The following is a 16,725-nucleotide window of genomic DNA, read 5'->3' on the forward strand; positions in this document are numbered from 1 at the left end:
CAATCTGACATTCCACCTTGAGATGTTATTTCAGAGTTGTTCCATCCTTAAATGTAAAGCAAGGATTTAAAACAGTGTGAGAAAAGGTTTACATTGTCGCCTATGGGAAATGTATTGGTGGACTGTATACCCCATATATATTGAGTACGTCTATTGGTAAGCATGCTAAGAGAAATTCTACTTGTTAAAAAAATTGTACTTTCAGGCTGAGTTGAAGTTTGTAATTTAATAATATCATCATTTCCAATTGTTGAAATCTATGAAATACACAACTTTTATTTTGCTTAATGTGCATATTTTAAAACAAATCGAGTCGCAATATAGTGTCCTTCCAAAATGTTGAGGTGAAATAGACATAGTGTATATAGACACAGTTAAGGCACGGAACCCATATATGAAATTTAGAAAAGATGTACGGGCTCCACAGACCCAAGATATGGACACAGAATCTGAGGTTGAAAGCAAGGTGTTCTTGTGCACAGAAACCAATGTGTAGGCAAGGAATACTTGTCCCAAGAAGACAGTTTCTAACTTACAAAATTTGAATGAGGCAGATTTGGTTCAAACTATATACATGTATTTTTAATCTCACGGCTTTTTACATAGCATGATCATAACTTCCTTTGTGCAAATCAGATTAGAAGGATTCATGATCCTGAGCTAATATAGCTTGTGTCTTTCTTACTTTATAAAAGATACATAACTAATATACATGTATATCACTTGGAATTGTACTTAGGTCAACTTGAATGATTTTGTCACTTTTGAACTAAAAGTCTAAGTAAGTAAGTCTAATATAGAAGCCATTTGAAATCTTTATCCTTGGTTGTTTCAATGCAAGCTGACAGACATTGAAATAGTCTTTGTTGATCAATGATGATTTAACCTAAGTTAACAATCTCATTTCATTTTGTGTCATCACATGATAAAGAAAGTTATGATTTTATTAAATTCAAATTGAACAAACTTAGGCTGAAAAAAAACAACAACCTGTATTTCCCATAACCCAGCTGACCTAATTTTACCCACCGACTCTACTACTTTTTATTCCAAATCGAGATTTTGAATCATACTTTTGTTCATAGTAAAGTTTTCTCATAGTGCAGTCCATAAAATGCATGTCTCGTACACTGTAAAAACCTGTTTATCCAAGAGTTTTAAAGAGTACTCCTACTTTATATATATATATATATATATATATATATATATATATATATATATATATATATATATATATATATATATATATATATTAGGGATGTCAAAATATTTATTTTCCTTAGTCGAATATTCGATTGCATTATTCGAACGATAGTCGAATATATTCGAATCTTTTTTGGAAATTAGAATTTTATTTCAAACCTCTTTGGTACATGACTTATTTTTAATTTTTTTTAATTTTTTATTCTCAAAACCGTTTTTCAAATTTATTAAAAGTAACAACAAAATTAATGTTACACACCGATGTTCACATGCACCTTAAATGTGGATAGCGTGTTTATATTAACTAAATCTTGTCCATAAATCGGTCTGTAAAGACGTTTTAAGTAAGCATAAAAAATGACAGTGCTACATATTTTTTAAAGCTTATTAAAATAATTGGGGGAAGGGGGTTAAAAACACACGCTATCCACACGCCAGATGTCTGTGATAATGTTAAACAGTTGAACAAACTTTTGGTCCCGGTTATCAAAATGTCTTTGAAATTTGTAAAAGAATATTAATTTTATAATAATTATCGTAGTGTCCAAACATGTCACGGCTATAATGGGTACATCATCTGAGATCAAGTCCAATTAATAATTTTACAAACAAAGCCCAGTATACTGAGATAATTTTATTACAAAAACAACACATTAATTGATAAATAACTCACGCGGAAGTGAAGTATTTCTAATTACTGTACTATCTACATGTAAAGTCAGCAGATCTTAATGAGGAAAATTATCTTATCGACTGTGTCTGAGGAAAGACGGTTTCTCAATTTTAGGATGAGAATTCCATATCTTTTTCACTCTTTTATTGAATTTATTTATTCGAATGTCGTTTCGTTATTCGATCGTCGGTCCATTCGACTGATAGTCGAATAGTCGACTATTCGTTGACATCCCTAATATATATATATATATATATATATATATATATATATATATATATATATATATATATATATATATATATATATATATGTTTGTTTGTTTATTCATATACATGTATGTTTATGTACATGTATATGATAGAAAAACAATGTACAGAATAATTAATTGATGCTTTCAAAATAAAAAGTGTTGCTTGTGTGACGCAGTGGTTAGAGTGTTTGCTCTAGAGTCGCCAAGTAAGGAGTTGATCCTTAGATTGCAGGTTCGAATCCCACTGTAGGACGTGAAGACCGGTCCTTCGGATGAGACCATATAAACAGAGGTCCTATGTCGCAGTAGGTGCTGGCATGAAAAAGATCCCTCACTGAGAGCGGAGTATAGGTCTATTAATTTGCAGCCCTCCACCGACAAGTAGTTGCATCTCCATATGAGTGAAAATTTCTCGAAAGGGAATTAAACAACCAACAAACAAGTAAACAAAATTAACAGTAAAGTAAAAAAAAAAGTTATTCCCTACTTACCTAGCCTAATTTTTTTTAGCATATGTCACCAGAAACACATAATTTTTTTCATTTGGCCTAATTAAGTTAAATTACTATAGAATTGTGCATTGAATCATTTGATTCTTAATAAGAAACTACTATATATTGTTAAAATGATAGTGTAGATAAGTTCTATAAAAATGAATGTGGCACTCTCATACATGTATTAATTTCAAACTTTAAAAATTCTAAACCTAATCAAATTAATAATGTAAAGCATTTAAAGTTTGTATTCAGTCTCTATTTGGCATCTACAGCAACATCAGGGGATTCTCCAAGATCCTAACCCAGATCTAGATGAATTAATTAAGGCACATGCAGATCTCATGACTCCATATTTGGTTATTTTTTGACATGGTCGGTTTCCCAAATCAGGGTCTCCAGATATGGAAAATGGCACAGGTTTCTGGTACAGGTTTTTCAGAATCCATGAGTTCATGTAGGGAACCTAGCACAACTTTCTGTGAAGGGTTTATTTGTAAAACTGTTGTGACAGAGATCGGGCTCGGGATGTCTTTATGCATTACGCCAGCCGGACTTTATCGTAATGTGATACGATAGCGGCCAAGGGTAGTCCGGGTATACATTACAGTTGGAGCGCAGTGTAGACGGTTGTTGAAAGCACAATAGTGAGGTACGGCGGAGGTTAATAAGGCTTGTAATTAATACAGTATACGGTGTCTAGTATACTGGGTTTACATTATTCAGGTTAATAAAGTTGTAATTACTTTTCCTCGAATTTTATTAAGGTCTGTCTGTGTACAGGACAGAGACCTCGAAGATCCGTACCTGTCCTGGTACTGATACATGCAGGACACAGACCTGTCTGAGTACAGGACCTATCCCGGATTTGAGACCCGTACCTGTCCTGGTACTGATACATATAAGATACAGACCTGTGCGAGACCTATACCAATAATTGTTTAAAGATAGTTGTATGCTTTATGTTAAGGATAGGAAATCCTAATATTATTTATATCTGTATATATTGACTCGTTTATTTTTCACATCCTTTGTCACTTATCATTTTTAATCATTTGTTTAATTAATTGTCTTGATTAAGGATCTACCCAGATTCACGGACCCAAACACGTTACACTGTGTTATATTTCAGTCATTATCCCATGCCTGTTCTTGCCTTGACCACTTTTTCGCATGGCTTTCTATACATATTTTACATATATAGGAGGAGAAATGCTAGTCTGTTACAGGTTTATGGAAGCTAAATTTGTGCCTGTGTTTAAACCACCCAGACAGTTTCATATGGGAGTAACCCCCCCCCCCCCCCCCCCCTTATGAACATACAGCTAATTCTCATACCTCCTGTTGTTTACAGTTACATGTATGTAGCGAATAAATTCAATTAATGTGTCAATTTATATTATTTATTAATTCAAAGCTAAGTTGAATATATTTTTACATAAGGATTCAATATGTACACAAAAATTCACAAACGAGGTCGGAATCGGTATTCAGTCAAGTTCAAAGTGAAAGTAGTGTACTCAATGTACAGGCCGGCAGGGTCTTGCAGTATGTAAGTGACATGCATGTGTCATTTTATGAAGGGGTATAAATGAAAACTATTTTCATGGAACAGGATTACATGAATGAGGACATGTACATTCTTTGGAAGCAGTCAGTCAACTTATTCAAGTGTGTGTGAACATGAACACTAACATTTTTCATATTTTATTGATAGCATGATCGATACATGTATTAATTTTGTCTAATGTATTATTTGTCAGCATGGTCAGTAAAACATGCTTTTTAACTGTATTATTTATTTAACTAAACAATGTTGGGACTTAAATCAGTGCAAGATGAAGCAAATTCATAATTTATGATTATTTTTAAATAATGAACATAAATGGAACGTGGAACGTTTGTATGTGTGTAATGTCTGTCTGTGAATGTTTTAGGATGGATGTTTTGTGAAGTATATGTTTATACTGAAGTATAACATCGATTTTTTTAGGTTCATGGTGATACAGGAAAACTTCAAGGTTCCTGCAGATGGTGTTTAAAACTATTGGCCAGTGAACACAAACCCATTTAATTATATTTTGAATCTTCACCAGGAGAAAAAAAGATGGCAGTACTTCTAATGCGTAAGTAGAATTGTTTTAAAAAGCTTCTTTTTTTGTTTTGGGGTGGGATGAATGATTAAACAAATACATCATGTACATAAGCGTTGAAATCCCTTTAATACAGGGTGTTTCAACAAACATGTCCTTGTTTTACTACTTCACATGAGTCCGTCAAAAAAGGAAAGATCAGTGTTTTGTAACGATTTATCTAAAAATAAACATTACAATGCAGTCTTTGCCAAATCTTTTTTTCAGTACATGCCCTTCGGGCAGGTTTAACCACTTATTACGCTAGCCCGAACAAATATTCACATGCCCAGAATTTTATCAAGTAATTTTATTCTTATTTGCCTTTTCATGGCAAGGAAATGATCCGAAATCCATTTCTATCGATCTATTGTCTAGCCATTAATATTGTTTTCAACCTGTACACTTTTTGTGTTTCTTTTGCAAAAGAGTTCCCTGGAAATCGTGGTAGAATAAACTATCGTTAAAATTTTATTTGGTGCTCCACTTCAGATGAAAAATCAGACTTTTAAGTACATTTAGTGTTATTGGTATTACTTAATTTGATAATACGGAGGCTTAGGCCTCAGAATTCGCATGCCCTTTGGGCTTGTAAGTGTGCAATTTCCACATGCCCCCTTCCAATTTTACCAGGTCCCGGGCTTCGGACTCCCGGGATTTGTCGAAGACTGATTACAATGTACTTTTTATAGTTTTTTAAAAGTACATGAAGTGTTTTATTCCAAAGATTTTTAGCTCACCTGAGCCAAAGGCTCAAGTGAGCTTTTCTGATCAAAATTTGTCCGTTGTCTGTCGTTGTTGTTGTCGTTGTTGTTGTAAACTTTTCACATTTTCATCTTCTTCTCAAGAACCACTGGGCCAATTTCAACCAAACTTGGCACAAAGTATCCTTGGGTAAAGGGGATTCAAGTTTATTCAAATGAAGGGCCACGCCTTCTTCCAAGGGGAGATAATTAAGAATTTGTGAAAAATTAATGGCATCATTAAAAAATCTTCTTCTCAAGAACCACTGTGCTTGAAAATATGAAACTTATGTGGAAGCATCCTCAGGTAGTGTAGATTCAAGTTTGTTCAAATCATGACCCCTAGGGGTCGGGTGGGGCCACAATGGGCGATCAAAGTTTTACATAGGAATATATAGGAATAATCTTTAAAAATCTTCTTCTCAAGAACAGCAAAGCCATGATTGGTCATATTTATATGGTAGCCTCCTCAGATAGTGTAGATTCAAGTTTGTTCAAATCATGACCCCCGGGGGTCGGGTGGGGCCACAATGGGCGATCAAAGTTTTACATAGGAATATATAGGAAAAATTTTTAAAAATCTTCTTCTCAAGAACAGCAAAGCCATGATTGGTCATATTTACATGGAAGCATCCTCAGGTAGTGTAGATTCAAGTTTGTTCAAATCATGACCCCCGGGGGTCGGGTGGGGCCACAATGGGCGATCAAAGTTTTACATAGGAATATATAGGAATAATCTTTAAAAATCTTCTTCTCAAGAACAGCAAAGCCATGATTGGTCATATTTATATGGTAGCCTCCTCAGATAGTGTAGATTCAAGTTTGTTCAAATCATGACCCCTGGGGGTCGGGTGGGGCCACAATGGGTGATCAAAGTTTTACATAGGAATATATAGGAAAAATTTTTAAAAATCTTCTTCTCAAGAACAGCAAAGCCATGATTGGTCATATTTACATGGAAGCATCCTCAGGTAGTGTAGATTCAAGTTTGTTCAAATCATGACCCCCGGGGGTCGGGTGGGGCCACAATGGGCGATCAAAGTTTTACATAGGAATACATAGGTTAAATCTTTAAAAATCTTCTACTCAAGAACAGCAAAGTCATGTTTGGTCATATTTAAATGGAAGTATCCTCAGATAATGTAGATTCAAATTTGTTCAATTCATGACCCCCCCCCCCCCCCCCCCACGAACCACTTTTTTATTTAAACTTTTCAACCTTTCAAGACTGAACTGAATTCTGCTTTTTCCTAGCCATAGTGCTCAGGTGAGCATCTTGTGATCATGCAGGAAGTATGAACATATTCCTGATCTCGTTCATTATACTCAAAACGTTTGACATCTTTATGTATCATACCCTGTACAAAATGTTCCACCTGGAAAAAGGCATAATCAAGACAGAATTCTCAGTAAAATTCCAGGCGTAAAACTTACTATAAATGTTAAAGCAATATAAGCAGAAACCAAGCGTTAACCAAGCGGAGACTAGCTGGAAATTTGAGGCGAAAATGTAATTAGTTCCGCCTGGAAATTGACATTCTGCCTGCATGGAAATTGAAATTCCACCTAGAATTGAAATAACAGGATTCCGCCTGAATATAGATTCCATTTAAACTGTCCAAAATATTTCTTTTTATAATTTCCAGCTATTTTCCCACTGAACTAAATTCAGCCTAGAATTTGATGACTGGAATCTGTTAAATTTAGGCGGAATCTCTGAGAGCCTGGAATTTGTGGATTCGATGGAATACCCTTGGTGTCCAACGAAATTCTGGGCGGAATCCACCTTAATTGTTTGTACAGGACTAAATCATAATCACTAAAATGTTTAATTTCACATCAGTCAGTCGTAAAATTAAGTGCCAACTTGACTCAGAATTACCTTACTACCTGCTAAGATGCTAGAAAGCTAAAAATACATGCAGGGTTTTCTAGTAAATGTTGTTGAAAATCGTAATTTATTCATTTTGTTTTCCAGAAATTTTTATTGGTCTGTTGGGACTTACTAGCGACAGATTTTATTAGTCCAAATGAAAATGTATTAGTCTGATCAGACTAACGGACTAACATTAGTGTTGAACCCTGACATTAAAATATCTCAGGCATATATTTAGTCAGGCCATGCTTACACTGTATAAAACATGATGCTGGAAAGTTGAATTGAAAATTTAAGTCTCCTTTATCAGTCTCTAACAAAAACTTTTAACTAAATCAGTAGAATTAATTTAAAATTCATAGTCTTTCCGAAATGTTTAGACTTTATATTTTGCAATAATTACTTAAGTGTTCATTATTGATATCCCTTATCTTAATTCCTGAAACTGACAAATCACAGTAGCCTAGACGGTAGTTGTTGTCAGTACTCGCATTATAATCAATAGGTACCTGTTCAATTCTTGTTCCTAGCTTGTCAATCCAAGATGTTTGAAATAGGTAATGAGATTGTTCGATTACTAAGCTGTGACTCTATAAGTGAAAGATGCATGTGTTTTAAATGAAACCTTAAAAATCAAGGTCTCATTTCATGGTAGGCAAAATAAAAAAAACCCTCCAGTGTTAAGCTACTGGTATACATTGTAGTGAAACCAAATATCGAAATTTTATGATATGGTGTCATATGTTTTTTTTTTTTCAACCACAAATTAAATCCCCTCAAATCATGAAAATTTAAACCAGTGAAAATAACCAATTTTGCATTAATTGAGAAACTTGAATGTATTTGAAAGCTTCCTGAAATACCAGTAGTGTAGATTCAAGTTTGTTCAATTCATGGACCCTAGGGGTAGGGTAGGGCCACAGAAGAGGATCAAAGCTTACATGGAATGACAGAAACATGATTTAAATTAGTCATATTTATTATATCCATGTCCTTACCAAATTTCTGTTGCACTTTTCTCAGCAACTACTCATCGAAGGTGCTTAATATTTTAGCACGCTCTCTGTTTAGGCATGTCATATGGTAGGATGTATTTTTGTAGGAATCCCATGTTAACTTCCTGTTTATCCCTCCATCTGTCCGTACTAAATTTCCATCACAGTTTTCTCAACAACTGTTAAGGATGATGCTTGAAAGTTTAGCACACTTTTAAATTGTTTAGGCATGCCATATGGTGGGATTCATTTTTGTTTGAATTTGACGTCAACTTCCTGTTTACCCCTGTGCTTGTCCGTACCAAATTCAAATCAGTGCGGGAATTATAATTACTAGTGAGCATTGGCTCGATCACAGACTTCTTGTTTTCTATTTGATAGGAATGTCTTTTACTTTAATTAGCTAAAATACTTATTTAGTTCTTCACAAATATTCTAAGAATGTTCTCTTTTTGTAATATGTGTAACCATTACTGTTTCTTGAGTCAAGATTTTTTTAATTTATTTTATTGGTATTTATTTCTACTAGAAGCAGCTACTAGGGAAGATTTAATGAAGGAAGATGAGGAAGTGGAGAAAAAGCTGAAGAACAAGGAGGACAAGGTGAAGAAAGGACAAGGTTATTACATTATGTATCTCACAGTATTTTTACAAAGCCCTCTCAAATCCTGATTTATATAGTTTTTTTGTAAAACTTAAGAATGAATTCTTATTTAGTTCTTGATCCTTAAATATAAATGAAGAAGGTAACAATTTTTACAGGGCACAGTGACTTGCAGTGTGTGTCATGTAACATTATTACAACATCTATATCATGGGTCCATAATTTTGAGTAAGTCATTCATCAACCACTTTATCTGTACTGGAAACCATTTCTGAGAGGGATGAAGTGATGGAAGATAATGAGCCAGAGGGTGGAACGGAAGAGAAAGGGAAAAAAATAAAGAAAAAGGCAGAATGAAAAAGGACTAGGTAATTATTATCACAATACCCCCCCCCCCCTTCCCCATCAATGTATTTCTTCAAGTCAACAAAATTACCGTGTACTTATCTTATTCTTTCATAAATATTTTGAGAAAAAATATCAAAACATCAACTTTGACTGGATGTAGTGACTTGCATGTGTGTAATTAGCTATGGTCGATACAATGACCTTGTCAGCAAAAACAATCTTTCATTACATGTAAGTCGAATGCGGACTGATGTTTTAAATACTAATTGTTTGGCCATTATTTACACATTGAATTGTCTGTTTATACATTGAATTGTCTACAGACTTTTCCGTTTTCCCGATCATGACAAGGAGCACACATCAAATGTGAATGATTGGCAGAGGATGTTTACTCCTATATTGCACCTGATCCCACCTCTGATGTTTTTAGTGGTCCGTGTTTGCTCCTGATTTGTATTTTTTCTATGGACTCTTGAGCTTCGTTATCTCCATAATTATATGATTGTACAGTGAAAACTGTCTAATCTGACACCTGTGCAATCCGTCACACTGTAAATTCCAACGTTAAATTTCATTCCCATTTTACTTTTTTCTATGTTTTTTTACACTGATCAATACGACGCCCTATCTATTCCGACAAAAAATTTGTCTCCCAGTGCATGTCGGATTACACAGGTTTCACTGTATGATTAAGTGGTATTTGAGTACTCTTTACTGGAACCCAGGAACATCTTTATTTTTTTTTACTTTGTGTCATCTAGTTTAAGATAATGAGATTGGACTGTATATAGGTAATTCATCATGAAAAATGTTACATGTTACATGACTATGCCCTGACTTTACCTTAGGCTGAAAATGTCGATCAAGACACATTTCTAGTCTTCTTTGCAAGTATTTGTAAATCTGTTCAGTCATGTTTTTTTTCTTTTGTGTGAATCAAGCTGCACACTTTGAAACTTTGAATCATAACCTTGTTAAATGATGCCTGTTATAGGGGAAACGTTATTTCTTGACCAGGCTTTAATAGCAGCAAGAAATATAGGTGAATTTGAGGTCATGGAAATATTTTAGGTAATAACAAAAGTATGTATTTCACATTCTAGTACCAAAACGTTTCTGTCGAAGTCAAGCAGGTACATGGAAATGAATAAGTTACTTACCACTCTTTTCTCAGATAAATCACTAAAAAGGTTCAGTATGCCAAGATTTTTCATGAATCTGGTAAAATCCGAAACTTGACAAATTGAGTTTTTGTCAGTTTAGTAGTTTATCGAATTGGATTTTTTTTTTTACAGAACTTGCAATAGAAGAAAAAGTTGAGGAAATGAAGAGGAGGAAATTGAAGATGAAAAGAAGAGCTCTGGGAGGAAAAAAGTGAGCATAGTGCAGTTATTTCTATCATTTTACATTTTATTGCTGCATTATCAGATGCCGTCTGAATCATAAACCTTATCTACTGATAAAGATGATGGGCAAACAAGGCAAGTAAATGCCTATTGTGTGACAAAAAAAGATGTAAAAAGTTAAATCTTAATCATGTCAAAATTTTCTTTGATACTTCATGTAACATTATTGTATACCTTATGTAAAATTTTTGCAATTTGCTACAATCTTATAACGATTAATATTATTGATCTATGAAATAGCAGATACACACCAAAAGAGGGCAAAAATGGTCATTTTTTCCTCCTATATCATACTTTTTAAATATGAGTAGGTCTTCACTCCATATTTTGGTAAGATTATACTCGAAGCATATTTAAAACTTTTCCTATTTCGTTTGACAAACACATGGTGAAATGACCAACTCTTCTAAAAATAGACTTTTATGTCACAACTAGTGATGGGAATTGGTAAGAATTTCATAATCGATGATCAGGCTACTGTAACTAACTAATTATCAATTATAATCGGACATTTACAAAGTCTGTCAATTTTAGTTTATTAAATGGTAAGAATGGTTGAATAACTACTTTCTGTGGTGGTCCAGCTGTAGTTGGAATAACTGTGTCTCGGAACAACCCCTAGTCCTTAGGACAATATCATTTTAACGACAGAATGTTCTATCTAGTCAAGCTGGTTCTACGCTCATTTTGTAGAATCCAAAGTACGTCCATACCCAGGAATGAGCATTGTTACCTGGGTATGAATACAATGTCTCTTCGTCTGTGCCATTACGATATGCATATAAGTTAATAGAAAAGTTGCGGCTGGAATATTTGGCTTAAAAACTATTACGCTTTTAAAATAAAATAAATAACCCAATTAATCAGAATAAAAAATTGGTAAACGATCGCTTGGATTATGCCAGCAATCGACTGATTTTCGATTATAATCGATGATTGGAACACCACTAGTCACAACAACATTCATATCATGGTTTGACATTAACTTTTATGAGTACTAGATCAGTTGTGCTACTTCCCATAATTTTTACTAGCTCTGACCACAAATTCACTAGCCCTGACCAAACTTGAAAATTTTCTATTTATAACCTCCTATTATAATGGGAAAAAAGTTTTGAAACCATACTACAGTGTATCTCTCGCATGTGTTCATGTATACATTTTGACAGACTGTTGAGCCTATAGGTAGCAGCCCAATAAGTGAACATGCGAATGTTATAAGCTTTAAAGAACATTAATTCAAGGAACTTAAATAAAATTATTACCGTAAATATACATGTAAATAAATTAAAAACTATAATATTCAATGAATATTTATACCAAATGATACTGAACAAAGCTGAGGTTTCGATTGTGACTTGTCTATTACAGCCGGTCTAAAAAAAATAGCAATTGTGTCATGCAGGAAAGTTTTCTTTTTCAGAGCAATGGCTGTGTTTGCAATCTGAAAATTAAGAAAATTTCTTTAAAAAGTTTTTAGTCAGAGCATTTATTTGAAAGACTGAAATGAGAGTTAACATTTATTTCATCCACACAACCAGTCGGGCAAGTTATTGAACATTTAACATGACGGACCATGCATTTACTAGACTGGGTCAGTCGGACGTGCCTTAGTGTCAAACCCTGCATATCTTTCAGAAATATATTTGAAATCCATTTAGTCAAGAGCCACATTTTTAAACGTTATTTACATATGTAAATGCCCATTTTTGTCATGAGCTACATGTATGTAGTTTAGTGGTTAGCATGTTAGTCTCTTAGAAAAAAAACTGATATTCAGGATTTAATTTCATTGCTTGGGTTTCAACCCCTAGAATACCACTTTTTTTTTTATCATAGAATGATTTTTGCTTAAAGAATTTTCCACAGAAAAGTTTTGTTTGTAATATAATGTTATACCTTTCAATAAGAAGAACTTTACTCTAAATACTAAACTCAGTATTTGAATATGACTTTTATACATTTGAAGCTATAGGCTTTTTGCATGCCTTGTTCACCCATCTCCTTATGCACATTATGACACATGTAAAACTAATTATTACATATTACTGTTACTTGGTAGACTTTTAGTGTAATTAAAATTAGATCTTTCATTTTACTCCATTTATTAATATATGTTACTAATGAGAGACAGATAAATATACAGGAAAAGGTAAATGAATCTAATTTGTGTAGCTTGTTGAATGTTTTCATTTATAATATTCTTATAAGTGACTTGCTTGGATACATGTTTTCATTTTGAAAAAATCCTTATTTGTCTAGATGCATGTATTCTGTTGTGAGTACTTATATAGTCCTAACTATAAAGATTCCAACCTTTTGATATGTGAATTATAGAACAAGATGAGATTAAAGTTTGGCACTTTAAACTGGAAAGCTTGATAGGAAACCAAAGGCAAGGACAAAAGAAAAGGATAACCCAAAATTTCAGAAAGTGTTTGTTAAGTTGTGAATATACTTTTCGCTGTGTATTCTTTTTAATGCCTTTGTCCGAAAGCAATGTCCGCTAATTCAAGTACAACGCTAAATGTCTTGCACAAATACACATAAAGAAGAACATTAACAAATGCTCTAAATCAAATCTCCGCTAACTTGCTCAATAATCAACTTCTGCCAAATATCGTACACACTAAATATTATACATTTACAGTAATTCAAAAGGCTAACAAGTTCTAAAGGATAATCATTTAATACAAATCAAATACACAAAATGTTAACTAGCTGTTTTAGGAATTTTAATTTTAAAATTTATTCTTGTCCTTTTGCTTTTAAAGAAGTGTTGTTGTGTCTTAATTAAGATTGGAAACTTGATCACTGATATATTTTTATTTCATTTTTATGTAAAAGCTTTAATGGTTCTATTATATAATTATGTATTTCAGTTCCATTTGTAAGATGTGTGGACAAAAGAAAAACAGCCATAGAGTGCCAATGTGGAGTGGAATAAGTCAGTATGACTTAAACATGGTCAATTGAAGTGTTTGAATGCCCCTCCAGAAAGCAGAGCAATCTTTGAGTTTGCAGGAAAGAGTATAAAATTTGCTGTTAAAATATCATAACAGCTAGACAAAGATTAAATAACAACTACATGTACATCTAAAGAATTCTTTTGTCATAATAGTGATTCATGTGCTAGTACATGTGACAAGTGCTATAACGACCTAATATAAGTGTGTTTTAGGAGCATGTTGACTCTATTGTAAATGTATTGACTCCTTATATGACCTCATTTATATATAACATTATATGAATGGTAGTGTAGTGACTTGAAATGTGTGTTAGTAGTATAGCTCGTTATGTGTGGTAATTTTGTTATTTGTTTTACATGTATGATAGTACATATAGTATGGTGACTCATGTGTTGGGAATTAATGTATAATTTTATGTGTGTTACTGGTATAACTCATAATGTGTGTAAATATTGTTTTTTGTAATATATATTAGTAGTGTAGTGACTCGACATGTGTGTAAGTAGTGTAGTGACTCGACATGTGTGTTATGAGTGTAGCTTATGATGTGTGGGTATTTTGTGTACGTATGTAGTATGGTGACTCATGTGTTAGGAATGTATAATTTTATGTATGTTACTGATATGCCTCATCGTGTGATTTAAAATGGTTATTTGTAATGTATATATTAGTAGTAAAGTGACTCAACATATGTGTTAGTAGTGTAGTGACTCGACATGTGTGTTAGTAGTGTAGCTTATTATGTGTGGTAATTTTGTTATTTGTTATGTGAGTTGTACATGTAGTATGGTGACTCATGTGTTGGGAATGTATAATTTTATGTGTGTTACTTGTATAACTCATTGTGTGTGATTTAATATACTTATTTGTAGTGTATATATTAGTATTGTAGTGACTCCACAAGTATGTTAGTGTGTAGTGACATGACATGTGTGTTAGTAGTGTAGTGACTCGACATGTGTGTTTGAAGTGTAGCTTATTATATGTGGTATTTTTGTTATTTGTTATGATTGTTGTATATGTAGTATGGCAACTCATGTGTTGGGAAAGTATATTTTAATTTGATGTGTGTTACTGGTATAGCTCATTGTGTGTTTTAATAATTTTTTTTGTAATGTATATTTTATAAGTGTAGTGACTCGACATGTGTGTTAGTAGTGTAGTGACTCGACATGTGTGTTAATAGTGTAGTGACTCGACATGTGTGTTAGTAGTGTAGCTTATTATGTGTGGTAATTTTGTTATTTGTTATGTGTGTTGTACATGTAGTATGTTGACTCATGTGTTGGGAATGTATTGTTATATTCTTGCTCCAGAAGATACTGTTTTACCCTTGTCTGTCTAGCTGTGTGTGTGTCTGTCTGACTGTCCATAACAAATTTTTGGTCACAGTTTTCTCAGCAACTACTCATTGCAGATGCTTGAAATTTTAGCATACTCTTTGTTTAGGCTTGGTGGGAATCATTTTCATACAAATCTGATGTCAACTTCCTGTTTATCCATGTGTCTGTCCATACCACACATAACACATTTTCGTCGCAGTTTTCTAAGCAACTACTTATTGCTTGAAATTTTAGCACACTCATTGCTGAGGCATGTCATATGGTGGGATTCATTTTTGTATGAATTTGATGCCAACTTCCTTTTTATCTGTGCGTCTGTCCGTACCATACATAACGAATTTTTTTCGCAGTTTTTTCAGCAATTACTCAGAGCAGATGCTTGAAATTTTAGCACATTCTTTATTTTGGCATGCCATATCGTGGGATTTATTTTTGTACAAGTCTGATGTCAACTTCCTGTTTATCTTTGTGTCTGTCTATACCATATATAACAAATATTTGTTGCAGTTTCTCATCAACTACTTATTGCAGATGCATGAAAGTTTACACACTCTTTGTTTAGGCATGCCATATGATGGGATTCATTTCTGAATTTGATGTCAACTTCCTGTTTAACTGTGCGTCTGTCTGTATAATATGGAACAAATTTTTGTCAAAGTTTTCTCAGCAACAACTCATTGCAGATGCTTGAAATTTTAGCACACTCTTTGTTGACGCATAATTGTCATATGGTGGGATTCATTTTTGTATGAATCTGATGTCAACTTCCTGTTTATTCATGCATCTGTCCATAGTTGAACTTGTGAATATACACATGATAGTGTATATTCAAATCACAGCGGAGGTATTACCAGTGAGCATTGGCTCACAGACTTCTTGTTTTATGTGTGTTACTGGTATAGCTCATCATGTGATTTAATGTTGTTATTTATAATGTATATATTAGAAGTGTAGTGACTCGACATGTGTGTTAGTAGTGTAGTGACTCGACATGTGTGTTTGTAGTGTAGCTTTTTATGTGTGGTAATTTTGTTATTTGTTATGTGTGTTGTACATGTAGTATGTTGACTCATTACGTGTTGGGAATATGTGATTTTATGTGTGTTATTGGTAAAGCTCCTCATGTGTTCTTATATTGTTATTTGTAATGTACAGTGAAACTTGTCTTATTCGGATGTTGTGTACTCCAAAAACTTGACTTATACAATGTTAACTTTAAGTCACCTGCAGTAGACTCAATTGTTTTAAATGTTGTCTAATCCGGAATGTCGTCTAATCCAGCGAATTTCTCGACATGTGTGTAAGTAGTGTAGTGACTCGACATGTGTGTAAGTAGTGTAGTGACTCGACATATGTGTTATGAGTGTAGCTTATGATGTGTGGTAATTTTGTTATTTGTTATGTGAGTTGTACATGTAGTATGGTGACTGGTGTGTCGGGATTGTATAATATTAAATGTGTTACTTGTATAACTCATTGCGCGATTTAAAACTGTTATTTGTAAGGTATATATTAGAAGTGTAGTGACTCGATATGTGTGTAAGTAGTGTAGTGACTCAACATGTGTGTAAGTAGTGTAGTGACTCGGCATGTGTTTTATGAGTGTAGCTTATGATGTGTGGTAATTTTGTTATTTGTTATGTGAGTTGTACATGTAGTATGGTGACTGGTGTGTCGGGATTGTAT

The 16,725-nt window shown here is 33.4% G+C and overlaps 1 protein-coding gene and 1 long non-coding RNA gene across 3 annotated transcripts in view; one reads left to right on the plus strand and one right to left on the minus strand.

The window, feature by feature from the left end:
• LOC133204636 (helicase with zinc finger domain 2-like) overlaps positions 1 to 16,725 on the minus strand; it is a 118,335-nt gene that overhangs the window by 73,466 nt on the left and 28,144 nt on the right. The gene's annotated exons all lie outside the window — the stretch shown is intronic.
• Positions 78 to 14,960, plus strand: LOC133206428 (uncharacterized). Of its 2 annotated transcripts, none has more exons than XR_009723762.1 (6): positions 78 to 156; positions 4,617 to 4,749; positions 8,899 to 8,988; positions 9,132 to 9,341; positions 10,617 to 10,695; positions 13,610 to 14,960. It is a non-coding gene; the product is annotated as an uncharacterized LOC133206428 (long non-coding RNA). The 2 variants fall into 2 exon arrangements; XR_009723763.1 differs by lacking the exon at positions 78 to 156 and adding an exon at positions 4,161 to 4,296.

The sequence above is a fragment of the Saccostrea echinata genome, unplaced genomic scaffold (assembly GCF_033153115.1).
Source record: "Saccostrea echinata isolate AGI-Se365-2 ecotype Australia unplaced genomic scaffold, CSIRO_AGI_Sech_v1 ptg000054l, whole genome shotgun sequence".
Classification (NCBI taxonomy): Eukaryota; Metazoa; Mollusca; class Bivalvia; order Ostreida; family Ostreidae; genus Saccostrea; species Saccostrea echinata.